The 27,870-nt window shown below is 33.9% G+C and overlaps 1 long non-coding RNA gene across 1 annotated transcript in view; it reads left to right on the top strand.

The window, feature by feature from the left end:
* The first annotated feature begins 19,895 nt into the window (after positions 1 to 19,895).
* The window catches only part of LOC112988714 (uncharacterized), a 30,268-nt gene continuing 22,293 nt past the window's right edge, over positions 19,896 to 27,870 (top strand). The window contains exon 1 of the long non-coding RNA XR_003260604.2: positions 19,896 to 20,065. This is a non-coding gene — a long non-coding RNA (uncharacterized LOC112988714). The remainder of the gene's footprint in view (positions 20,066 to 27,870) is intronic.

Raw genomic sequence — 27,870 nt, 5'->3', positions numbered from 1 at the left:
GCTCACTGTGCTCTAGCAATATGTCTTTGTATTTTAAGCAAATGGAAGCAGCAGATAAATGCTTAATATAAAAATTTCTTTTCATGGGAAAATTTCCCAAATAATTGAAAGGCTGAGGAACATAAACGTTTCTAATTAGAATATGCTTTTTTTTTCAGGTGCCACTTATTTATTTTACCTTGAAAAAAAATAAGAGTCTCAATGAATAGCTACTTAAGGGTAATGAAAAATCTCTAAAGCATAGACCTTTTGCTCATATAGACCTCACTAATTAAATATATTCATTTTTAATAGCTGATTATTTAAAAAGACTAAGGTCAATAAACTGAACCAGAAGCAGAAAAATCCACTACATGATACATGATACATGTTAGGTACATGAGTAGCATGATAAATGCAATGAACAGGAAGATCAACTACATCAAGCTGAGAAAGTGATCCAGCAATCAGAGCATGAACAGGAGATCCATCCATACAGGACAGGTATTATATATTTCAATAAGGCATTAAAAAGATTATTTTAACACTTTTGCTCTTTTTTAATCATAGCAAGACCTAGTGATACATATTCTTAAATCAGAAAGACCGGACCAAAATTTCCATAGTTAAACAGTGTTATTTTGGTCTTTATATATGACATTTTGTTCCTCATAAAAAGGAACATATAAGTATTATATTTATGATAGGAAGAATCTGAAAACTTCAGAGGCAAGGAAATAGCCCCCAAGTTTAATCTTTGGATGTTTTTTGCTTTTTTTTCCCCTGAACTGACATAGTCTTCTAACGAAGGAACTTCTTGCTCCTCAATTATCAAACATTTTCCATTCTCTTTCAATGGATAGGTAAATTTTACTTGCAGCACAATGACATTTGGAGAGCAAGGGAAAGGAAAAGAGGCCTTCAGAAAACTGATGCTTGTATGTATTAAAATCTGGATAATAATTTAATGACTACAATGTCTTTACTTGGAAGTGGCTGATGGCATCATTATTGCTCACTGGCCCATTGTTTTGGTACCTTCTGGAAAGTCTTCTGAAGTACTTCAGGAAGAAATAGCTCAGACTGTAACAGGGTTTGTTACTCCTACATACGATTGTTTAGCTGCCTGTGAAAACTAAAGTCTTTGCCAATGCTGTTGTAAAATATACTGAAGATACTAACCCTGGCATAGCTGTTCATGTAATTGAATTCACCTGAAATTATCTGCTGCATGTTTTAACAAACGCACCTAATAAATGATATCCTAGACTGAGAACTGCCCAAATAAAGATGAGAGTTGCAAACCTATGGAAGACTTGAACTTGCAGCAAGAGTGTTTAGCTCACAGAAAAACAAATGTGACCACACATTATTTATTTTTCAAGACAACTATACTTTTTAATATCTTAAAAAATAAAATAACTCATTAAAACTCATCTGAAACAGCTTGAAATACATTATATGTTGTCCCAAACTACATATAGCGGAGATACAGGAGATACAGGATATGATTTCATTGAAGTAGGTAACTTCAAACAAGGAAAACACAGTTATTAATGAAAAGACATCTTTGTAGCTGTTGATATGAGTATCTCAGAGGTTAATAACTGGAGAAATGATAAAACCCAAGTGGTAAGTGATGCTCCTTGGAGGTCCACCACAGATTTACACACACACACCCACACACACACACACTTTGACTTAGGCCTTGCAAAACAGTACTTCAGAATGGTGGATGATAAAGCATTGTTTATACAAAAAGAAATAAGCTTTCTGAAAAAAGAAATCTAAAATCAGTTTCTGAAGTTACAAAGGCAAAATTCTCAACATAAAAAGCCCCAAACACCCAAGCCCGAAAACAATTAACAAAAACAGAGAGCCCCTTTCATCTCAGAAATATGAAAAACATCTGAAATGAGTTGAAAACTGGAATTACTGAACAAGAAGCAGAAGTATACTGTTCACTTAAAAACGTTGGGGTTGTTTCATTATTCATATTACAGAGATACACTTGTAATAAAATATATTTTAATTTTCAAATACAATTAGTTCTTATTATGAGGGAAAATAAGCACTTGGGTATTGGGTAGAATAGTTTTATTCCACGCTGTAAACGGCTGCCCTAAATAAAACATTGAGCATTTTGTAAGTAAGTATTGTATATCTATCCTTTTGAAGACAAAGATATTCAAAAGATAAATAAAATGTATATATAAAAAAGATACGCTTTAAGTATAAACATTAAATATAGTAAGTATATATATTAAATGTACCCACATATTCTCTTCAAAGCCATTTTGAATAACTGCTTTCTGTACTCAAAAGTGTTATGGTGGGGGTTGTTATTGATGATGGCCTCTTATAAGAAATGTCTGTCACTGATGAGAAACTGCATTGATAGGATGGATTCTCCTACATTCATTGACCCCATCCCAAATCCTTCATCTCCTTTAGATGTGACATTTTTATTATAATACATGCTTGATATCTAGTATATGTCATGCCAAGATGCTCACTGGTCTTGAAAAATCTGTCTTCCATGTTAACAGCCTTTCTGATTATAGGAAATTTTGCTTTTACTTATGTAAACATCTACGTTTTTAAGAAAACCCCCAAATTTTTAAGGGTATTTACTGTACTGAGAGAAAATAGTATTCAGTATGCATGCACACAAATATTGACAGATCATCTAGAAATGATATTCTCACTGTAATAATGCCAGAGCTGTGTCTCAAAAAAACCCATAAGTGTCTCATGCTCAGTACTTTTTCAATGCTATTTAATATTTTTTCCCTCTCTGTAGTATCACCACACTCTTAAGAAAACAATGCGTTCATATATCTTTGTGATTTCAGGGATTGCTATTATGGTGTTCATCTGGGAGTGTGTGTGTGCCACACAGTAGGCACACAGTCATCCCTTGCACCTGAGCTTACATTTTTCTGTGGTCAGAGCCCTGCATCCATACTGTGCTTTTCATGTTCCTATGAAAAGGCAGATAGGACAGAAGGATCATGACCATACCTCAGCTTCTTTCTGCGTATATGGGAGAAAGAAAAATTAGGGTTCAAAATTCATTCTTCTGCAGAAGAATTTCTCTTTTACTTTTCTTTTTATCGATTCTTAGACATTGCAAACAAATAGGGAAATGAAAGGTGTTCTTTTCTCTGCACAGGATTGGAGGAAGCCTCAAGGTCTCAAAACCCACAAAGTATAAACTGTGTTCCTTTGCAGTATTGTAGGTATCTAATAAACAAGCTGTACAAATGTTTTCTGCCTTGTGGAAAGCATTTTTCGTTAAGAACACTTGGAAAAGTGTTGTACTGACAGCAACACAGACACTAAAGCCCACGCTGAAACACAGCCCAGTCCTCCCGCTGATAAGATGTATTATCTTTCCGCCTACCTGTGGTCCTCCATTTACTTGTCCCTGTCTCCTGGCACACCTGAGTCTAGGAACTGCATCAGTTCATTGCCTCGGTGCTAGAAGTACAGCTTCTATTAATAATATCAGCCCGGAGCCTGAATCTAGCAGCACAGCTCTTCCCAGAAGCATATTTTCCTTGCCATCCCCCACCTCCTGGTGGAAGTGCAGGGACCGGGCAGTGCCCTGGGAGAAGGCGTGGGGGCATTCAGGGCAGTATGTCTGGAAGGCAATGTACAGGACAACATAGCTGCATCACAGCTATACAGCTTTCCCACATACCCCTGACCAGTGTCTCAGGCATGGTCCTTACCTGAAATCAAAGAACCTGTCCTGCGAGGGAACTGGAGCAGCTTAGCAGAGCCTTCCCTTGCCGTTCTCCTCCGCACCCCACATAATGCCCTGATGCGGGGATGACGCTGGGAAGGAACCTTGCCCTTTTTGAGCCAGGCTTTTCACACGCAGGTCCTGGCCATACCATCTCCACGTACTTTCATTCTCACCTAGACCAGCACGCTGCAAGGTGGGCAAGACGGGTAATGAATTGCTGTTGCGGTTGCAGACCGAACAGGCAGTGTTAGAGACTGAATGGGCTCGGAGATGAGAAACACTTTTTGTAACAGAGAAATTTAACATTAATGAGTGACACGATGTCTCTGCCCTGCAGCGGGGGTGATGGCGTGGCCCGGGAGACACCGGCTGGGCCAGCAGAGCAGTCCCAGCAGCACGGTGTGTGGGCTGAGGGCCCCCCGCCACCACCCCCCCGCCACCACCTTGAGGTTCTGTGCAGGCTCGCAACCGCAGCGCTGCTAACAGCGTAGTTACCAGGGAGCCATTGTGCGTAAATGTGCTGTTATTGCCCAGCCTCGTTCCCTCCGTGCTCAGAAGGCACGGTTCGAAGGCAGTTCGTGCTAACCTTCCCATATTTGTCTGTACTATGCATTAGACTTAGCAGAACAGACACTCAGAAAATGGTACTCAAATCTCTAGCTTACTAGCATTACTGATATTCCTCAGTTTTAGCATTCCTATGTGATACTTCCATATGATAGTAAATTGCTTAATTGGCAAAGATTCCTCCCTCCCTCCCCCTGCCAAAAAGAGCTTATTAACACCACAGGAGATATTTGCTGTTTTGGGCACGTTCCCTTACCTTGCAGGTCTGCTAATTAAGCTCTATTAATACCGTTTTTCTGTCGGTTGAGCAATATAAAGAAAATTTCCAAAGGCTAATTTTGGAAGCTTTACATTTACAACAGCTTGTTGGGGTTCTCAAAGAAAAAGTTAAGGGAGAATGACCTTTGACACAAGCTTTTGCATCCATTACTGCTACCTTCTAACAGAAATATCATACTCGTATAGATGCAATTCAAGGACAAAAGAAACATAAAAAATCTAGAGGAAGAAGACAAAGAATCACTCTAGTAAAATGTTTGGTTAGCTGTGAAACCACCTATCTTAAAATACAAAGCAAAACTAAACTCTTAGAAATAACGAATGCTGGCAACAAAACCTGAGCATATATTTTGTTGTTTAATTGTTAGAATTTGAAATATATTTTATTGCTAAATAGGTACATTGAAATATATTTTATTCTTAAATAGGTAAATTGAAACATTCAAGAATCTTTTCTCCTGATGCTCTAGAATGACACACTGCTACACAATCCCACAAATAGTTAGTTCTAGGAAAAACATAAAATTATTAAAAGTTCTCTGTAATTTGCTCATAAAGATACTGTAATACTATTTGCAAGAGACAATACGCGTCTTTAGCATAATGTGATTTGCTTGTGACACAACAATATGTGTTTTCAATACAACTAGGTGGACAGGAAGCCTCAGCAAAAGAATGTAAGTGAAATGTTTAGAAACCTGTTAGTAGGCCACACTTGCATACCAGTGTATGCATACTGACTGCATATGTTGGACTTCTTTAGTTAATGTGGTTAATAATGAATTCTACTACACTGACTTCCATCTGACTACTAATCTGACTTCCATGCCATGAGATCCTCATTTCCTGAGAAGTAAGACTAGTTTCTTGCTTCAGACATGCCTGGCTTCCTCCTGCCATGCTGCTTTTCCATGGAAAGCAAAGGCACAAAGTGAGGGAGCCTAGTACACACATAGGTGGTGAGTCTTGTGCAGTATGCCATTAGGGTATGGGCAGGATCTTCCTTTCACACAGTAGCTCATGATCTCTCAGATTCCCAGTATAGCTGTGCAAACTGTATGTAAAGAAAATTTGACTTAGAAACTATTGCCAAACTTTTCAAAATGCTTAGAACTAGATCCACAGAGACTTAGAATGATGATGCTGATCTTTAGTAACAGCTAACATTTAGGAAAACAGCTTCCAAAGTGGAAGCTTTGAACTAGGTGTCCAACTTGCCTAAATCCTCTGTGGAAAGAATTAAGTGCCTCAGAACAGGATTCACAACAGGTTGCAGGCTAAATAGAAGATAAAGTTGTCTAAGCTGCTAAATAGGGAATGTTATGAAAAGGAGTGTTACATAGATATCCCTCGTGGGCATTTCACTGGTCATACTTTTGAAGTATGGTGGGAGGGATGAGCTGGCGGCTTCCCTTTCTGTTAAATCTTAGTGAGTAAACTTTTGCAAATTATTGGAGATCCTGATTCAGTGGTCTGAAGAAGGTCTGGAGTTACATGTTCTAGGATAAGTTGCTTTTTGCAGAGGTACGGGGTTAGAAGGAGAGTAAACTATGCAGCCATTGAATGTGAGCTGTGTCACTCTGCAAAAAGAAAGTCAAGATTCAATGAAAGAGCAGAAAATAGATGAACAATACCTTCCAAAAGTCAGCCATTACCTTTGTCTGTTTAGTATTAAACTTCATTCCAGATTAGATGCTGAGAAGGGTACTTGAAGTCATCTCAGTGCTTAATTTGTCAAAAAGAAACTGAATCCTTGATTTTTATGGTGAGTAGTCAGAAGTTTTCTTATTTTTGGTATAGGAGATGCAAATGATGCAAAACAGAGAATGGAAATTTCAGATGTCACCAAATATATTTCCTGTTTTGAGCCTTCTAAGCTTTTTAGCACTGTTTTGTTGCATTATTGGTTTCTTTGTAGATTTAAGAGACTGAATGAAGATCTTCAGACTTTTGAGAGAAGAAGTTTTGACTACTGTTAATTGTCCTTTTCAAAAATTTGCACAGTTAAATTTCCTTTCCATATAATTCCTGTGATTTTTTTCTTGAGAATCTGAAGTGTTGCAAAGGGAATGTTTTTGTCTAGAAAGACATAGAGACATTTAAGTATCTTCAGAGGAACTTGGAAACCTCCTAGGGAATTTCAGGGAAAAGGCAATTGAAAAATATGTTCACGGGGTGGCCCAGTGGAGAATTTCATTCTCCTTAATCAGATTATTTTCACTTAATTTCAGCAACTCAAGGAATGGAGCATCAACATAATCCTAACCATCACCCCTTAACTCAGTAGTCAATGAAGAGAGAGGTACTTCGAGATTAAATATCTATGTTAGTACAGTGGACCATATAGCTAGAGGAAATAATTTATTTTTCTAGTCATGATGTAAAACTGTTTGAGGATCTCTGGTGGTTTAGCTTAAGAACCCAAAACCGTAACAGAGTGGCTGATAGTTTGTATGGTTTTGGGAAGATACATGCTGCTCATGTGCTGTAGGAAATGATCCTCTGGTGGTGTAAATGCACACAGTCTATCATCATGTGGTTCCTTAGACTTGAAGATAGCACTGCAGGTATCTTGCAACTTAATTTCTAAACCTGTTATCAGTCTTCACCAGCTCAGCCAGCAGCTTTCTTTGAGGACGTTGCTGGTTTCTGCTGCCACTTGGCAGGTAGTTACAGGTAGTGCTGATTAGACTTATTGCCTTTTTAGACTGGCCTCTGACTTGCTTGGACACTTTGTGACAATGATTCTTAAGTTCGGTTTCTGTAAATCTTCCTCTCTGTACACAGGTGGCGGTCACAATAGCCTCTGAATGAGTAGGTTGATTGCTTTTTACTCAGCATCTGTCTCTCTATTCATTTACGTGCCAAAGACTAGAATATGAGAATTTCAAAATAATTCAGCAATATTTGGTTATGTAGTAATTCCCACAGACTTAAAAAATGATAGTGTTTCTCACAAAATTCATGAATTAAATTCATGTGATTTTATTATTATTAAAGTACTTATATATGCATACTTGTGTATATTTGTGTCACTATAGAAATATATTTATGTATCACAAAATTTAAACAGTACTGGGAAGGTGCTATTTAAAATGTACATGCACACCTTCATACATGTTATGGACACGTCACCAGAAGTGTTACTGCATTTCAGCTCAGTTGTGGGAATAGTCTGTCAGTTAAAATGTTTTAACTTCAGTGAAGATGGCTGAAGCAAATACATAGTACTTCCAATTGGGGCAAGCAAAGATCATATCTACAGGTAGTTATGATTTATCAGCTGATAGTGGTAGCCTGTTAGGTTGTGGTAACTCAGCTGTGTTTAATAAATGTCCATTCATTTATTATACAGTGTGCACACTTTGATGCTTTTACATATGTGTACCTATACATCTACATCTTCTGTACATGGATATAGGCTTAGAAGTTTTTACTAAATATATATCCACTGAGCTGATAAATAAGTTTAAGAACTACAAACCCGTGGTGTTTATTCTGCATGCTAAATTGCCATCTCTGGGGCATAGTGTAATATTCCATTTTTTCCAGCACTTTCTAATCATTACAATTTTTAAAAATCAATATACAATTTATAAACATATTTTTGTGCCCTTTATTGCCTTAGTATTTCGTATTTGGTATTCCATGGTACATTCTGTAGAAATGTTTTCTCCCTCTCCTGAGGCCTAGAATGGGAAATATTTAGTTCTGCACTAATAAAAGTTTTCCTATATCAAAAATTTTTCATTACTTTCAAGCCTAATATTTTATGGCTCTGTAGGGTTAGAAATTGGAACTCTCTACTATCTGTTAGGGCAGTCCTCTGAGGGTGCTGTTAATGAGGAATGGAAAACATTGCATAAAGCAAGTAAGAACATTGTACAAAACTCACATTTAGGAAAGACAGGTCTTCAGAACATTTGCCTAGCAGAAGCCTGCTATGGAAAATTTATGATAAACCCTGTTTGATGGCAACTTGTTCCCTAAATACTCTAAAACTAGAAAATGAGAAGGTGTTTTCCAGAGTCTGTTAGAAATCTTCATGCTCAGCAGAACTACCACCTTTATTTTGATGCAATAATCCAAAAGTATTAGGCTCCTACAAATACAAGATTATTATTCAGTTTCACATAAAGTCATCACAAGGTCCCATCTCAGATTAACCAGTGGAACACCTTCCAAAAAAGTGATTAAAACAATTGATTAAAATTGAACCTATACAAATACAAGATTATTATTCAGTTTCACATAAAGTCATCACAAGGTCCCATCTCAGATTAACCAGTGGAACACCTTCCAAAAAAGTGATTAAAACAATTGATTAAAATTGAACCTATACAGAATCCGTAGTTATAGTTCAACTTGATTCATCGACATAAACTATAGGGCAAGGATTTAAATGAATAGCATAATTCTGAGTTCAGGACATATTAGATGGAGATGCTTGCTTCATTTTTCCTATGATTTCATATTTAGTGGACTGCATGGAAAATTAGACTTCACCAGATTTTCATCTGGGATGGTGAGCATAGATATTCCTATACAATAGACCAAAACAGCCAGGTAATTTTCTTGATTTTTGTCTTGATTTTGTCTGAAGAAGATATATTTTCTTCTTTTTTCATGTAACAACATTTAGCATGTCACTTTTGCATGTTTATGTCTTTTTTTATGAGCCTACAATTTGAAATATTACAGAACGCCTTTAGTTTTGTTTGTACGTACAGCATAAACTACATTTAGCACAATAATTATTTATTAGCTATTTGTTATAATAATTTTAGAAACTGGAATGACATTTTTTTCTCCATTTTCTATCTGATAACTGAATTCTTCTGTGTTATGGGCTGACCAGTACTGTAAGTAGTAACTAGGAATTGTTTAAGAAAACTTTACTGTGCCCCAAACTCACACTCATACATTCATGAAAGAAAAATTTATTAGTTTAAAAGGCACCTTGACTGGAGATGAAAAACATTGAAATTAATGACCAAAGACAGGAGACTTCAAACACTTGATGAATAAAAGCTAAATATGTAAAATAAAAATTTCAGGATGCTAAAAATATGATTACCTTGGGGTGGGGTGAATGACAGCACTGAAAGAAGACAAAATCCATCATGATGCAGATGGCTGGAAATGTTAAAACCTTTTTGTTTTGTGTTTGGAAAGAAACTGGATGGGGCTGTGGTTCTCTAAGTACCCAGGTGGCAGTTATGGCAAATGCAAACCTGTCTTCATCTCTCTTGTATATTTTTTTTCCTTTGAGCTTCTTACATGTGCTGTCAAGACACTGCTGTTTGTGCAGCCACATGATGAACCAGAGCAAGGAGCTAGCTTGGAGCTATATCTCAGTGAAAAAGAAAAAAAAATCAGAGGTAATTTTCAGCTGAATCAGCTTCCCAATTGGGTTTACAGCATGGCCACAAAAATAGCTGTATGTCCCTATCTTTTTATTAGTAAGAGGTGAGACCAGATTAGGCAAGGTGTGCCTCAGAACTTCTGTTATTAATAGAAAACATCTTGGTGTCTGGGCTAATTTAGTACCAAAGACTTGTGAGGATTTCTTCTGCTAACCTGTTCCGTGCTTTCCTTTCATGTTGTGTCTGTAGAGCTCTTCACGTTGTGGAGCTGCGTTAAGAGCACAGATCTCCACAGCTCAGTAGAATGGGAGAGAGAAACGAGGTGCAGAGTCTACAGGGGATTTAGGGTGCTTCAGCTGCTAATTTCCATTATCCAGGAGAATTTATGGGTCATCCCACATTCCAGAGATATTTATTAGAGAAGAGATCTGAATTTACAATTCAGATAAAACAACATACTGTAACTGATAAAACAACAAACTTAGTTGGCTTGGAATATCTTATATCCACTTGGACATACTATAGTGACTGCACAACCAGACATTGCTCAACACAGTAAGATAAGTACAGCTCACAGTGATCCTAAGATCTTTTGTTTTCTCAGAATACAGAGGGAGGATTTTTAGCAACATTTTACAAACAAAACATTTTAAAATCTGCAAATTCAGTAAAATCACAATTGAGAGTCTTGAAAAATAGTTGAAGGCTTCTCTGAGTCAGCAATGCTCAGACTTAGCAAATCTAGTAGCACTGGGGAAGTTCTGAATGACTAAATGAAATCCAATTTTGTGTTTAATATGACCTATGGAATTTTTAATCATTTAGCTTGACAACAATCATAAGACATGCCAAATAGAAAAAAAAAAAGCTTATTTTTAATAAATGATCTAAATTAAGAACAATTAAATGTGAAGCAACAACATTCTATGGAAAATGGGTATTGTCAAAAAAATTACGTTATCTTTTATGGAATTACTATTTTGGTCAATTAAAGTGACTATATTGAAAATAAAAATGGATTTCAGTAAGGACTCTTATATAGTACCACATGCATTCTGAAAATTAAGACTATAGACAGTCAGTGTGGCATGCATTAAATAGAGTAATAGTGAGCTGAGAGATCAAATATGATAGATTTGCAAATACAACCTAATGGGGCATTTCTAGTGAAATTGCAAAGGGATCTGCTTTTGTTCATTATCAGTGGTTTAGAGGAAGACAGAATTATTGCTCATAAAGTGTGTAGATGACACAAAAATGCAGAAGTGAAAAATGACAAACTCAGGTGAATTACGCTGAATGATTCAAATCTTACAGAAAAGTGGATATATTTGAAGCCCCCCCTTTTTTTTTTATCCAGGAAAGGTCAGTGGGTTTTGTGTTAAGATCTCCAAAATATCATGCTCAGAGGGTGAGAGACTAATTTTAGCAAATAATGATAGGGAAAATGACTTAGGAATCATGTTGGAGGATGTAAGAAAATCTGAGTGCGTTTATCTTAGTAAAAATATAAGAAGAGTTTATTTTTTCACACTCTCTGGTAAATAGAAAAGTAGAGAATTAAGATACAAGTGTTCCAATGATGAGGTCAAAAGAGAAAGCTAGAAAAATTCGTATGAGAAATCAGGTGTTTTCTTTTAACAGTGACTTTCAGCATTTTAGTGAATAGTGGAAGAACTTATGAAGGGGCATAGATTCTTGATGCACTTCAAGTATTTAGCTCTAAATTAAATGTATTTCTGTGTCATGAACATCAACAGAAGAACTGTTTGAAGAAATTCTGTTCTATTCCTTGTTCTATATAGGACAATAGGTAAGACTGGAATTCTAGTCTTAAAAATATTAGTTTATGATTTTGATATGAGTAACCACATTTAATCTTATTAGATATATCTGGGCATTTTCTGTGATGTTGTGATGAGTGATGTTATTTTTTAGGCTACTAAAAGCAAGTTCAAATCACCTTTAGATGTAAATGGGTACCCCCTGCTGTCTTAGTTCACAATAAGTTTTCACTTCTGAAGGATAAGCAATAAATGGGCATTTGACTTAAAATTTATTTATTTTTTAACTGTTGTTAGCAGAGCTCTCTGTATTCTTTGAACAAAGGGAATTCAGCAAGGTTAGATTTCAAAAGAACTCGAGGAACCACATCTCAGAGAAATGATCAAATAACTGGGAACTATTAAAAAAAAACAAACCTGCTTGCTGAGGGACATTTGTGACACAGTTTATTGGAGCAGTGACTGAATAACTTCTTAGAAAACAGCTGAGCCCAGGAGAGGCTTTAGAAGAGTCTAGATATCTGTCTTAGGATGTGGTCATAAAGAACATGGGTACTTTTGACTTGTTAGGAAGTCTGTGATGCTGAGGTCTGAAGAATAGACCTGATGAGATCTCCCACAGTAAAAGTGTCTGTCTTTTATCCATAAAATCCATTACAGAATTCAGAGAAACATCCTGAGAGCTATTCATAGTGATCTTTGCATATGTTATCTTCTTTAAATCTCATACAAGTTAGCCATGTAGGATGGGTGATTGACTGAGTTACCTTTAACGTCATCTCTTTTAGCAGGAACTCAACTATAAAGTTGTGACAGAGCAACTCTTAACACAGGTATAAAGTTTACATATTTGGTTGATATTTTCAATTTTTAATAATGTGTAATACATAAAACAGGAACTTTACACTTATCTTAAGGAGAAAAAAATATTAATATTAAAACCAAAAAGCAAGCAGAATAAATAAAACTTGTGCTTCTAAATATTTAATCACCAAACATTTAGAGAAATAAAAATTACTTTGTATGTAAGGAGCCTTATAGCTTGGACTTTAAAAGTTTCATTTATATTCATAGTACCTGAAGAGTTTGATTAGGAGCAAGGTTAAATATGACAATGGAACACCTGGAAATATGCTTATATAAGTACTTATTTAGAGGATCTTTTATCTCTGACATAAGTATTTTTCATATATTGTGCTTTTATATGACACTGACTGGATGCATTGTTGCCAGCCCAGCCACTAAAAGTGAATAATGTTTATATCCTTAGAACTGAAGTTACAAATAACTACATTAGAATAAATAAAAATAAAACCAGACAATCGTGAAAACATGATTGACTAGCCAGCAGAAGAGCTTCCTTTATCACAGAAGGATCTTAAAAAAAGTCCTAAGAAACAGAAAAATTCCCAAAGGCTACTATGAACATGATGTATAAAAATTCAAGAGCTCAAATACAAAATTGTCTGTCTTCAAAATGAGGTATATATTTGGAAAATCAGAAGCCTACATTGTAATTTTTATCCATTTTTCATAATAGTTTATCTTATATAGCATGTGTATGAGAACATGTTCTGTTCTTCTTAAAGACTGCTGAAAAAGAGGGTGTCATATTTCAGCTGCAGTCTGATTTGACAGAATATCAATCCCACTGTGCACATTTCAGTGTAAAGTTTTATGCCCTTGAACCTTTACAAAAGATAGATATGTTGCAGAATCACAGTAATTAGTTACCTCAACTAGAATTAACTAGATTTAGTCAACTACTTAAAAAAAAATCTATTTAAGTAGTTAACTAATTCTAGTTCATTCTATTTAAGTCTATTTAAAATTTGTTTAAGTCTAGTTAAAATCTCTTTAAGTCTTAAGCTGTGGGAAACTGAACTTGGAGCTCAGATAGAAGCAGTATTATCTAATTGTGTGTTTATAGCTAATGAAAATACAACTCCACTTTTTAAGATTACAAATGAGAATTTTCTCTTACATATAAATTTAATAAGTCTTTTCAAATATTTCTGTTCAATGAAAATAATCTACAACTCACAAGTAGTAACACGTTCAGCATTTGAAATCTGGAAATGGAGCTATATGTTATGTTTCTGAAGTAGTAGATAAATGAATCAGGACTTCTGGTATAATATACAATAATATCTAATTTTAAACATGAGCTTGTGATGTTGAAAAATCAATACAATGAAATATCTTCCAAAGTTGAAGAATGTGAGCAGATCATACAGGAACAAAAAGCTGAAGCTGCTAATATACTTGACCAACAGAGAAAAAAAAAATCTGTTCTTGAAACTGGAAAACTAGACAAGACCTTACAGTCATTGCATATGGATGCAATGACTTCTTCCCAGCAGAAGTACAAGGTGGAACTTGCTCAGCTACAACAGCAGATAACACAGCTTGAAAGAGATCTTACAAAAATCAGGAAACTTTGTAGTCAAAAAGATCAGATATACTTTTGCTATGAGAATGAGCAAAACAGCTATCTCTTTAAAAGCCACCTTGCAAAATAGAATATGAAAGAGTTGGGCCTACACTACTTCATACGTATTTGTTATAAATTCTATACGGAAAAAAACCTGTATTGCAAATTTTGTAAATACATATTTCTCCAGTGTTTTTCTCTAAATTCAGGATATGTTAGAGTTTGTGATAGCCATTCTGTCAAAATGCATATCGATAAAATGAATACAGTAATATGACTTCTACTGTTATGTTTTGTAGATATTTTTTAAAATGAACTTGCCAATCTTAACTCTATCTGTCTCCCATTTGTACTCATTTTCAATGTCATCAATTTACTTTGTGGTACTTTTTCTTAGGATAAAAGGTACGTAGTACCAGGGGGTTTTATTTACTCTTTGTATCTTGCACTGTAAGTGCTTCCTGTATAAAAATATTAATAAGGTGAAAAGGTTTGCTTTTATTAATTATATAATATCAACAATGCTAAGCTATACAATAAGCAGAAACTATACAATAAGCAGAAATCATCTGTACTTATTTGGGAACTTTACAAACACATAATTTCATCTAGCAATGAAAACATTTAGGATATTCTAATTGTTTCTGTGTTTCTGCACTTTTAAAATTCTTTTTTGACTAGAATACTAATGATAGAAAAAAAAACAGCAAATCTGTTCTCCCCCACCTCCATTTCCTGAGAGGGTTTCATAGAGAGTTGTACAAGGTATAGGCTGTCTGCAGACAACTTAAAGATCTACTTAGAAGGAAAAAGTATTGACTGTTTGACTATAAAAATCTTTTTTTTTTAACTAAAAAAATCAGCATAAAGAAATTATCACTCTGACAATCTATTTCTAGTAATCAGAACGTCTTTATTATTTAGTGAAGCAAATGAATGAAATGGAAACATATAACAGTGGCAGGATATTATATGCTGTCTATTAAGTTTTACACACCTGAAAAAATATGTTAATATAAATAATTGTTGTCATGTTAACATTGCAGGTTTCAAGCTGTCTGAAACAATTTTACATCCTCAGTAAAGAATGTTTAACATTTGAACCAAAAACAGTACAGCACGAATAATTAAAGGCTTAAGTTAAATACATAGACAGTTATTTAAATTTAGATCTGCAATAACATTTACTATTATTCTCTAAGGCTTTGACTGTGCTTGACAGAAACAAAGTACTCTGGGATTAATTTCAAGAAATGGTGCCAACTGTGCACAATTTGCTGTAATTAAGACATGAAAGAGTGCTGAATATTCAGATTAAAAGAAGCATGATGGAGCATGATAGAGAATCAAGGTGTGGCATCACGCCAATAGAACACAGTCACTCATGAATATCCAGTAGTGATTGATATGAAATTTACACCAATAAACTTGTAGCACGTGCATAAGAACTGTCTATGTAAAATTTAAAATCACAGTACTGTATCTTAAGAGAAAAGTCAAGCTTATACGTGGCATCTTCAAATAATAATAAAACAAAGTTTAAATATTATAGTTTTGTACAGACAATAAGTTTAAACAGGAAATAAGTAGCATGGTATCTTTTTTCCTGTGACTCTGGGATATCCGCGTGGCCACATTAACCTACAGCATATGCCTGAGTATCAAAAGAAAGAGCTCTGTAGCAGTTGGCACCAAGAGGTTAAATATCTCCCCTCTTTTTTTTTTTTTTTTTATTCATCAAATCTTTTCCCTTTTTTTAAAAAGGAAAAGTATTCATTTAGATCAAAGTGCATTTCCTGCTTTTCTCTCAGAATTACATGGAATATTTCTTCTTGCCTTTGAACTTATAAGTATTGATTAATGATGTATTTATTGTAATACTGAATCTTTTCTTCAACAGACTTTTTTAAATTAAAGTCCTTGTAACTTTTTGATCCTAGAGGAGATGTGGGTACTTGACCCAGTTGCTAATGAGGTGCTGTATAATATCATGTATCCTATAGCTCAAAATAGCAGGATGCAGTATAAAAAGTACATCATAAAAGGCACTATTGGAATGCTTTTTGTCTTCACAGGCAATACGCAAAAGAGATGACCTTCTGAGAAAGTCGGAAGCTGATTTGCTGCAGGCAAGGGAAGGTATCAAAGCAAAAGTGGCTGAGGTGGAGCACCTTGACTGTGTGGTCAAGAAATTCAAAGCAAGTATCCAGGACACACAGAAAGAAAAGAATCAGATGGAGAGAGAAACCCTCATACTGAGAACTGAGATTCAGCAGCTAAATCAGGAGCTGCAGGGTGTGCATAAGCAGTGCAGAAAGACAGGTAATAATGTACAAAAATAGTAATATTACAGAAATGTGAATTTGGCACAGTCTAATGGAATAGAATTTTCAATCATATGGACATATGATTGCTGTAATCAAATGAATATAAAAGGTTTCCTGTACTGCTTTAGGGTAAATTTACAGCTATTCTGACTTTGTCGGAACTAAATAAACAAAAGTGAATTTTTTATTTCTGTTTCTGCTATATGGTCTTTGTATTAATTCAGAAAAAACATCTATTTCTGTCTCAGAGCACCTGCTCTTTCACTGGCAATTCTCAGTATAATTTGATCTTAACAAGTCTGATTTCATTGTTAATATTTTAGGTGACTTATTAAACTGGTATGATTAATTCCCAGCATATAGGTAAAGTAACAGCTTTAGCAGTGGCACACTAATGAATATAGATTTTTTTTTGCAAGAGAATAGTAACCATGAAAGCAAAATAAGATACAAAATACAAGCAATCATTTGATTATAACCAATAAACAACTTTAAATAATTTTTTGCTTTGGGTTTTTGCAATGAACATCTGTGTTAGAACTAGTTTTTCAGATAAGCGCATGCAATAAGGAAATAGCATTATTAATATTTTGAAGTCACAGTATAGTAAAGTTTGAAATATACTACTTTTACCAAATAAAATATTAATGAAGTCATTTGGAACATAATAGACAGCCTGTGTCAACCCCTTAATTTTCCCTTCCACTATTCACAACATTGCCAGATACGTGTTTCTGGATAAAACCCCCTAGAGGTCTGCTGCAAATTCTTTTTCAATACAACCAGATCATTGCAGATAATTGTATTACACAGGGTATTGATCCAAAATCGTTGTGCACCGGAAACATCTGAAAAAACATGATTATAGCTTTCTGTTTATTGTTCGTACATCATATAAGCAGGCTTTTGTGAGAATCACCTGTAAGAAAGGCAAGGTGGAAACATCAGAGAAATTACCTCTTTACAAGAATCTATTGATCACTTTAAATCAAAGAAGTATGTTTGACATAAGATTACCTGCCAGTTTGAACATTAGGTACACTATGTTATAGCCTGGGGCAGTTGTAAGTCTGACAAAGGGATTGTAAATAAAGCATGCAGCTGCTAGCGCCTCTGGCTTGGGATCAACCAAGGCTCAAGTCCAAGGCATAGGTAAACTTAAAATAATTTAACCCTTTTTTACCAGGACATTGTGAGTTAAAACTGAGAATTAAAGAACTGTGACTAAATAACTTATTGTATGTTTAAATAGGGATGCCAATTACAAAATATGCATAGTTGGATCTGTCTACAAATCAAGACTGTTATAAATAAAATAAATTTTGGAAGATAGTTCTGTTCCCAGGCAGTAGATTGTATCTCTAAACTACTTCTAAGAACTTTTAAAACATTTTTAAAGATGCATTTCTGAATAAAACAATGATGATATTTCAAAAGAAATTGGCAGTGATTTTATAAATTATGAAATTCGAATAAACTTCAATTGACATACAAAGTTTTATCTCTCACATATATAAATCAACAGCTGAAAATCTTTTAAGGGAAGAGGTAAGTATCGCATGTAAAATATTTATGTTTCTTTTGACTGCCTTCTCAGACCCAGTCCTAGGAGCCTATAGGTAATTAACTTTACTCAAACAAGTAGTCATATTGATTTCAGTGAGATCATCTACCAAGGAAAGTTGCTTACACATATATTGACAGAAATGGGTCCAGAATGATCTACACTGACAAATGGAGTTTTGTTGTATATTATATTTCTTAGTGAATGATGGCAGCTTAAGCTTGTCTATACTACATTTGTTGTAGCCTATACAGCTCATTTTTAGATGTGAAAACAATCCTTTTATAAGTTGTTTATTAGATTAAGATGTTATTTTAACATGTGTTGACATTACTAAACATTGAACTCGTTAATTCACAGAGATTCAGATGCACTTGAATTTTAGTAAAATGACTTGTGGGTGATATGTGCCCCTTGTTAAAGTTCAGCTGTTTACGTTAGCTGTGTTTCTTCCTGAGGCACAAACAGCTTATATGTACCACTTTTTACTTATACACATGGTGATTGTTGTCTTATTTTTGTGAGAACTGGGGTTCTGTTACTGTCAATGAGAAAAGAACAAAGCACTTTTTTAAGGAAATTGATAATCTGGATGTTCAGAACACATAACAAAGATATGGCAGTTGAATTTAGATACTGTGCATGTGGTGAACGTCGTTGGACTTTAAGGATAATAAATGAAGAATCATTTTAGCAGAGCACAAGTGTTTTTCTTTAAAGGATTCTACCCATTTAATCTAGAAAATATTGATTTCAAACTTCATTGAAGCCTGATGTACTTATCACTATTTAATATTATACTACAGCACAGTAAAAAAAGCTTTTTTTATTTATGATTGTGTGAATATCTCTGGTATGATACTTACTGAGTTGCTATCATTGAAAGCTTCTTCATTTTTTAAATTTTCTGGTGTCAAATTTCAAAATCATTTGACTGTTAGGTAGTGAAGGGAATGCTTCCTATAAATTGTTTCATGTGAAGCACTTGTTCTAATGATCAGTTTAACTCCATGATATCTTAAAATTGGTAACTAAATGTGCCTATGTGCCTGAAGCCATATATTTATGGAAAAGTATAAAAACAAATACATATGTATGTATGTGTGTGTGTACGTATGCACACACAAGCACACACCCGTGCACATCCATACATGCACATACTCAGGGTCAAATATTTAAATTAAAACCTATGTACATACATCTTTTAGGAAAATGGTCAACAAAGAACAAAGGAAAATGTCTTTGTCTTAAATCACTTATTTTTCTGAGGGAGCTGGCAGTGTATAGCTATGGTTTCTCTTGGTCTAAGGAAAGATTGCCATCTGTTGGATGACCTTGGAAAAGAATGGCTTTTTACTATGTATGTACTCTGTAATTCATGAAAAGTCATAATGAAATTGAAGATTTTCAGCTTAAATTGTATACATTATGATTGTGACATCTTAGAATATCTTTTCAAAATTGTGATCCTAAATTCTAGATTGACTTATATTTCAAAATATGAAGGCAATAAGTGTTTGTTTTAGAATGAACCAAATACAGAATGTCTGTATATACAGTAGGATTTAATAGCAGTTTAAATGTTCGTACAATATTGAACCCAAGTTTCTTTAAGTTTAGTAGAATACGTTGAAAGAGACTTAAGACAGCTATTAATATATTTGTGGCATATTTTCCTGTCAAGATTTGGGAACTGAATGAAGCTCTTCTCCTGAAAATAGTAGTTGTCTAGCTCTTACAGGGGGGTTGCCTTGCATTACATTTAAAACAAAAATATCACTCGGCTTGGGTTTAAAATGTAATGCTTTTTTTATCTTTCAGCCCAAGAACTTGCCAGTCAAGATGAAAAACTTCCTCTAATGGAATCCAGCTTGAAAGCAGCTCAAGAGCAGCTAAGTGAGCAAATAGCAGAAACAGTTCGCCAAGAACAGAACAGTAGAAAATCACAGACACAGCTGAAGACCCTGAGAGAACGTATTATAGCTTCTGAAGAAGAAATTAGTGATTACAAGTGAGTTACTGCTTTTTTAGTATTTGAGAAACAGAAGACATTAAAGTTAACAGTAGATCCTTTTGATATGTATTGTATTAAATATTTATCTCAGGTGAGATATAGTGTAAATGTGTTCTATAACTCTAATGAATAAACTATTAAATCTAAATGATTGATTATTGTACACTGTAAAATATTTGAGCACTTAAAAATTTTGGATTTTGGAGAAATACTATTATTAGTGATCTATTTTACTTTAGAAATTAAAAAGGTTCTCTAGCGTTGAAGTAAAATAATATATGGAATTTATTTATTGCCTATATATTAATGGTATTCTCATCTTCCTCTTTTTAGAGACCAAAGGTTACATATGTGTCTTATTGTCTTTTTTTTTTTTGTTAAAGGGGCTGCTTCTAAGCAAGACACTGCCAAATTAAAGGAAATTTGGTGTTTGAACTTTTAGCCACAACAGCAAGGCACATATGAGGTTGCTAACATAAACTAGTAGAAAAAATGCATACTGTACTTTAGAAAAGTTTACACTGATAAAAGTACCTCTGTTCTTATGAGACCAATTTAGTGTCTATTTGATTAAATATTAACTCTGCAAATTTAATTAAAAAGTGCTAATCTTCAGCAACTATGTTTTTTTCATAAATTAGCAAACTTTTAGTGTATTTTTATATTGAGCCACAAACTGATTCATTATTCCTATTTTTTAGATTTAGAGTATGGTAGAAATGACTCACTTCGGTTGATTCTTTTTGCCTTATCGTATGTAAACAGTTAATCTCTCACAAGTTATTTTACTAAATCATTAAATATACAGTCAAAATCTCAAGCTGTTTTGTAATGTCACAGAACATGGATGAATACTTCATACAAGATAGCTTGGCTGCAAAAAAGAAGTCTGTTCACTTGGTGATGGACTGAACATTTACAGCTAAATGTTTATCTCAGATTTGTGGCAAGCATCAAAGACTGTATCAACAAATCTCCTCTGAAAGCAGGTTTGTTAAGTTTAGAGGCAATAAACTTCATGCTTCTAAAATCAAAATATGATAATGTTATAATTTGTATGCTCAGTGTAAGTGACTTTTACACTCGAACTTCAACCTTTCTGTAGTTCAAATGTTTTAAGTTAATTTATCTGCTGAAGACTGGGAAAAGCTCCACGGGAAAAACATTGTGTTCAGTAATGTGACTTCATTTCTCTAAATAAAATAGCTTGGTGGTTTTCAACCTGTAGTTATTTCTCTAAAGACATTACTAGTACTCCTCTAGGGAGAGTAGTGTCACTGATTTGCTTTCCTAACCTAACTTGAATCTTTTGCCACAATAGGTTTTCTTAACCATTTTCAAGAGATTCCTCTCAGTTGCCAAAACCCCATGTTATGCCAATCTGTGTAGATACTTCTTTGAGGGTAAAAAGGTTACAAACTTCTGGGACTACTGGTTGTGAGTAACTTAGTTGAGATATCAGTAGAAGGAGGGGATTGAAACTCCCAGCTGTATCTGATCGACTGTGTGGAGAAACACAACTTCTGAGAGAGCAGGAATTTCTCAACAGTTGAGTGAAATGAGTTTTACGCATGTTGAAATAGAAGGCCAAATTATAATCACTAGAAGACCTTTGGGGAAACTTTATTACAATTTTATATTGTACATTCTGTGAACAAATCAAAACTTGAACCAAATCTGTTAACATTAATTATTAACTAAGCTACCTTTTTCTGTCCTGTTTTCTATATTAGTTCAGAGTTTAGAAGTTTGTTACATTGGTACATGAGCATAAAAAGCTTTGGTTTAGAATACTCTTTTGTTAGCTCTATAGATTATCAGAGTAGGTTTTTTCTCAACTCTTAGGTTAAATTTCAACCTTATATTTGTGACATCTTTGCTTTTAAAAAGTACTGTGACTCATTCTGGCAGGAGTATAGTCAGAGAAGTATTTGTTGAATCTGGAAGAATTAAAACTACATTTAAAACAATAGTTATAACAAAGTCAAGCTAATAAAGTTAAAAACTAAACAACAAAAATTCAGAGATTTTGTATTTTGAAGTCCCCCTTTAAAAGAAAATGTTATTGTATACCTGAAAAACAACCATGTTGTTCAAGTCAGTTTCTGCTATGTTCTGTTCCTTGGGAGACAGAAAGAACAACGGATCTCTTTCCCCTGGGTCTTCTGGGATCGGGGATGTCATAGAGGTTATGTTCAACCTCTATGAAGGGTACTGCATGTGTTGTAAAGTAGCATCCCTTTGGTGCTGACTTACTCAAAGTCAGGCAGTCCTGGAGTTTATCTACCTTCCTACTTAGTGAATATGGCAAAAGTAGCCGATATCAAGGCGAGAGCATAGGACCATAGGAAGAAAAATGCAGTGCAGCATAAATTGGAGCATTAAAACTACACAGAGAGCTAATATTCTGCTATAGCTGTTGTGGGGCCTTTGAGGGGAAAAGTCCATTTCTGTATGCTCTTATTTCCTTGTTGTAAAAACATGCATTAAAAGTTATTTTTCCTGGAAGTGGTAAAAAAAGGAAATGATTGAATAGGATTTAAAAATAATAAAAGGTCCATTATTTTCATTAGTTTACCAGACTAAAAATAAGGAACAGTAAAAATATTTTCTGCTAATTTCATTGGATGCCCAGAATACATGTGTTTCAGAGAAAAACAGCTGAAAGTTTTAAGAAGTCAAAAGCTTTTGTTTATATTTATTCTGAATGAAATAAACCTAAAGTACCCCCACACACACACCCCATATCAGCCTGTTACACTTGAAAGATTTGTTTGGAATGTCCAGTGGGAACCTGGAAATCGTAATAATTTGTAGTATCGATTGTGTGAAGCTATGCAGCTGGGGCCTCTAGTGAATAGACAGGAATAGACATTTTATTGATTAACTTTTACAGTCATATTTTCAAGACTCTGCTGCAACATAATTTTCACTTCCCAGCTTTGTGCTGCTGCATCATGAAACTTGGATTCTTCTCTCTTAACATTTATCCACTTGAGGGAAACAGTATGGACTTGTCTCTTTTAAGCTGTGCTCTGCAGAAATGCATAATATTTGGCACAGTGAATTCTTCTAAATTTCCCCTCTGCTGTCACAATGAAATGAAAAATCTTCAGAAATAATGTTAATAAGCATTACATAATAAGCTGAACCCTCCTCCCACCATGTACTAGAAGCTATTGTGTAATAGTTGCTAGTAATTTTTATCCTTCTTTGTATTTTTATTTTTTAAGTGCCTAAGACTTTGGCAACAGCAACCACCCCTCCCCACACCCAAAAACTCCAGAAGTGCTTAAAGTAATTTGACCCATAATGAAACAGATGTTTGTATAATTAGTGGAGTTTTAAAAGAGAATGAAGAAACTGTTACACTGAAAATCTGAAGTGAATTCTTAATAAAAAATGATTTATTTTTCAGGAGTGATATTCTGCATTAACTAAAGTTACCTGTAAAAATACTGAGAGGCCAGGATTTCAATGCAATTATTTAGCAATTATTTTATAAATGTGTATGTATATATACTGAAGTCTCAGACAAGAAAATCTTAGAGATTATTATTTTGAACTTCTTAAACTAATAATTTCCAGAAAATATATGGTATTGCGTTCCATGTACAGAATTATTGCATATTTGCTGATTATTTTTAAGTGTGGGATACATTCTACATTAGATGCCTAAGCCATTTCCCTTTCATACACATACACAATTACTTTAATACACTTGCAGTTAAAATCTTAATCTGTTTCTCATCATATAATGAATGTTTTTTATTATCTACTTTACATGTTAACTTTCATTTTGACCACACTTGTAACATAAGTTTAATAGTAATTTACACAAAATAGATTGAATATTCACCAGCATCATCACTGGATCTAATATGAATTAAACCTCTTTCATCACATTAATTTTTCTTAAGTTATTTTAATATTAATATCTCATAAGTATATAAATATTTAAGATACTTGTGTCATGTCTGCTTTTGTCCTCCCTCCCTCATCAGAGAAAGCACTGTGTGCACTGTATGTAACTACAACTGAGGCAGAAATACTCCCGGTCATTATAAAAGGTTCATCTTGTATGCCATGTTCTAGCCTAGTATGCAATAATTCCTGTTTTCTCTTAAAGATTCAGAAAAAGTGTAGAGAAATTTAAGGTAAGGATAATAGCATCAAAGGAAGAGAGACAATAAGAGGTTGTCAAGGCCCCAGTGTCCACTGGACCTGGAATAAGCTTCAGGCAGAAATACTCTCAATCAGTTGAAGAACAAGATAAATTGAAGAGTAGGTAAGTTTTCTTTTATGAAAGGAAAAAAATATTTTTTTTATCTAGTAAGTTGAGCAAAATAGCCTTGCATTTTAATGCCATTTTAGGCCACAGTCTTGCAGACATTTATGAATGTCAGTAGTCTCGTGAAGCCAATTATACTATGAAATTGTGAAAAGCTGTTCACATGTTTGCAAGATAGAAGATGACAATTGTATTAATATTAAGTATTGTTCGTTATTTTATTTTATAGCTATGGAGCTTTCTTATAGAACTTCTGAATTATGATTTAAACATTACAGGAAATACATGAAGTGACTGACTCCATTGTTTGTATTCTAACTCAGAGTGGAAATCCCCCAAAATGTTTTCTTTTGTGATTTAGTTAAAGAGGGGGGAAAAAGGATTTCCCTTTTCTGAACCTTTGTGGGCATATTCAGATGAGGTCAAAAGTTGTAGTTCAGTAGTTTATATGCTCTGTGTAGATAATCCACGAAATCCTCAGGACTAGATGAATAGTATGTTAACTTTATTGTTAGATTTTATATTTAGTTACCTTTTCCTTTTCTATTTTGAAATATCCATGTTAAGGCCTCTTACTGCTGTTATAAGATTTTCATTGTGGATTTAGCAAGAAAAACTTTACAATTTTTAAGGTGTTAAAAAACTCAAACAATTAAAAATGTTTATCTAAGTAAAATAAATAAGGTGTCACCTAAGAGGGAGATGTCTCTCAGAGAGTGCAGTTATTGACACTGCACAAATTCAGGACTAGTTTTAAATCTTCAATTGCATTGGACTATTTTAAGGTTTACCATGACATAGCTGAAGACCAGGTGGCTCCATTGTTTTATCTGTTTCTAAATGGCTGTATAAAGCTACATGAACCCATAGTTTTATGAATATAACTAGCAAAATGAAGATCAGAAGTAAGTGAAAATTTATATTTATCACGTCACAGTACTTCTGACAAAAAAATTAAATATTTTGGTAAAATAATAACTATAATGTATGGGAAGACTGTCCTGGTCATCATGTTATCCTGAAAACATTTGTGTCTTCCCAGACACCATAGTTACTATTGAGAAAAGCTGAACTGATTGTAATGGAAATCTACCTGACAGTAAGCATTTGCAGTGGCAGGAAAAATTATTTAAGAAAAGAGAATATAAAATTAAGAAAGACAGATTGACTCATAAGAGTAAAATACAAATAGTCTGAATCAGGATTGATTTCAACATAATGTGGTGGAGGAATCCCCATTTATTGATCAACTTTAAAGCCCATGCACAGCTCTTAAAAAGATAAAGTAAGCAAGGTCAGATAATCAAAGCATTTAAATAGTAAAAACAGCAACTGCCACTGTAGACTGCTAAAATAAATCCATAATACAAATTGCTTTAGCAAAAAGTGGATGAGCAGCTGATCTTCCTATTGAACTTTTATGCTGTTCAGTGACCACACCGGAAAAAGGATCGGGAGAAATGCCTTGAAGATCAATAATGAGTGAGACGTAGCAGGGAATCACTGTGAACATGAAAGAATTGCAAGTATGAGCGTACAGATTTTGAAGAAATGTCATCAAGAATGGACTATTCTTTTAAAATATCATGTGTATTATACGAACATGACATTAGTTGAAATTCTGTTATGTTCTTTGAGCACTGAAAGCTTATTAAATGAGATATTTAGTTATTGTAAAACATGAAAATAAGACAAAAGGAACTAATAATATTCGGGAAATTACTTATAGGAATTCAGTAACTTCTGTCTGCAAAACAATGAGACTTTCTAATATATTAATTAATATAGTATTCAGTTGATGATGAAACTTTCCAACCTTAAGTATTTCAAGAAGATATGTTGAAGAGAAGGGCTAAAACAGGAAGTTTTAGTGTATCTCTTTTTGGATCCTAGTACTTTTTCTGACTTCAACATGCATCTGTAATTAGTATGTTTAGTGTAAGTATTATTCCTGCAAACCTGTACTAAATAACATTTTCATAGTTTTGTAGAAACTAGAATGATCTATTGCAAGTGCTCAGAATTTCAATTCCTCTTTCGTTATAGAGATGATATTAAAAGTGTACTCTAGCTTTCATTTATACTTTATTTTTTCTGGCACTATTTGAAGAGCATTTATGTGAAAGTAGCTCATTGTTTCATATCTGTTGTATTCATTCACAGTTTTATTATATCATTGCATGAGAAATACTGTATTTCTGTAGCTGTATTGCATCTTTTAAAAAGCAGAATCCTGCTTTTTTTATTTTTGAATGTAATCTTCTTTCAATTTCAGGTTCCTTGCCTTAATTTATAAAAAAAGGAGTTACTGTCAAAAATAATAATTCCAGGTTTGAAGGTATTTGTATTTTTGTTATTTATTGTTTTTAAACAATAAAAAGTAGAAGAATTAAAACCGAAGTTATACAAACTAGTATATTTTTTTCTGATAAATAAGAAAGCATTCATATATTCTTTGAGGGTGTTATTCAGCAACATATATTAGAGGAATGAGTCCCAAAAGCATAAAGTTTGTTCACTATAGTAACTATATAACATGCTTTCTTGTAATGCATAGTTATTTTCAGCTAGTATTGGCTCCATATATGCAGTATGAATTGCTGATTACAGCAATTTCAATGGTAAAATTGTGAAATAATATTCATAGTTGTCAGAGAAAGGTCAGCTTATTTGCATTCATTAGGAACTTGGAGGGTCTATACAGCATGCTTTTCCTTTGGGATGCTTACAGTTATTGATTTGTGTAGAGCTGTAGGAAAAATTAATTAGAATTATATTTCAATTAACACTGGAGGCTGTATAAAAATAATTGTATTAATAACAACAAAGTTCTACATCAAAAATAAGAGTCAGCAAATTAAATAATTGTCATTTTTTTAAATTAAAATTGTTAGATTTAACTTATTTAGAATAATCTCTTTTGAATGGCCTGAGGAAATCTTTTACGGAACTTTTGTTAATACTCACCATACTTCCATTTGCATGAAAGTGCGTAGGCACTTACATTAATCTGGCATAAAGTATTCATAACTTTTCTGTCTAGGACTGATCTTTAACATGCTTATAAACCCAGAAAGCATTTAACGATATGCTTAATTTTCCTTATATAAGGAACTTTCCTCATATAACATGCATGATTATTAATTTGAAACTTTTGTTTAAGCATATGAATAATTCTGTTATAATGAATGAGCTTATTTACATGATTATAGTGGTACTTTAGTTCTTAAAGACCTTTCAAGACCAAGAGCTATATAAAAAAGAGTGGAAATGTGTTATAGTCATTGTAGACTGCTAGCTCCTTAAGTCTGAAAAATGTGGGTAGTATCTTCAAAAAAGTTAAAACAGGAACGATGCCAAAAATGTGGGACAAAGGAAAATTGTCAGGCTGAGACAACACTTTGTGGAAATAGAAAGAAAGGTGGAGAATTTAAGACTTACACATAGCAATGATGCTCAGATAGTATGCATTCGTGTATTTGAAATCCTGTTTGTATTATATTGAGAAATA

The sequence above is a fragment of the Dromaius novaehollandiae genome, chromosome 2, assembly GCF_036370855.1.
Source record: "Dromaius novaehollandiae isolate bDroNov1 chromosome 2, bDroNov1.hap1, whole genome shotgun sequence".
Taxonomy (NCBI): Eukaryota; Metazoa; Chordata; class Aves; order Casuariiformes; family Dromaiidae; genus Dromaius; species Dromaius novaehollandiae.
Note: the sequence above shows the minus strand (reverse complement) of the source record. Positions and strands in the feature narration are given on the sequence as shown.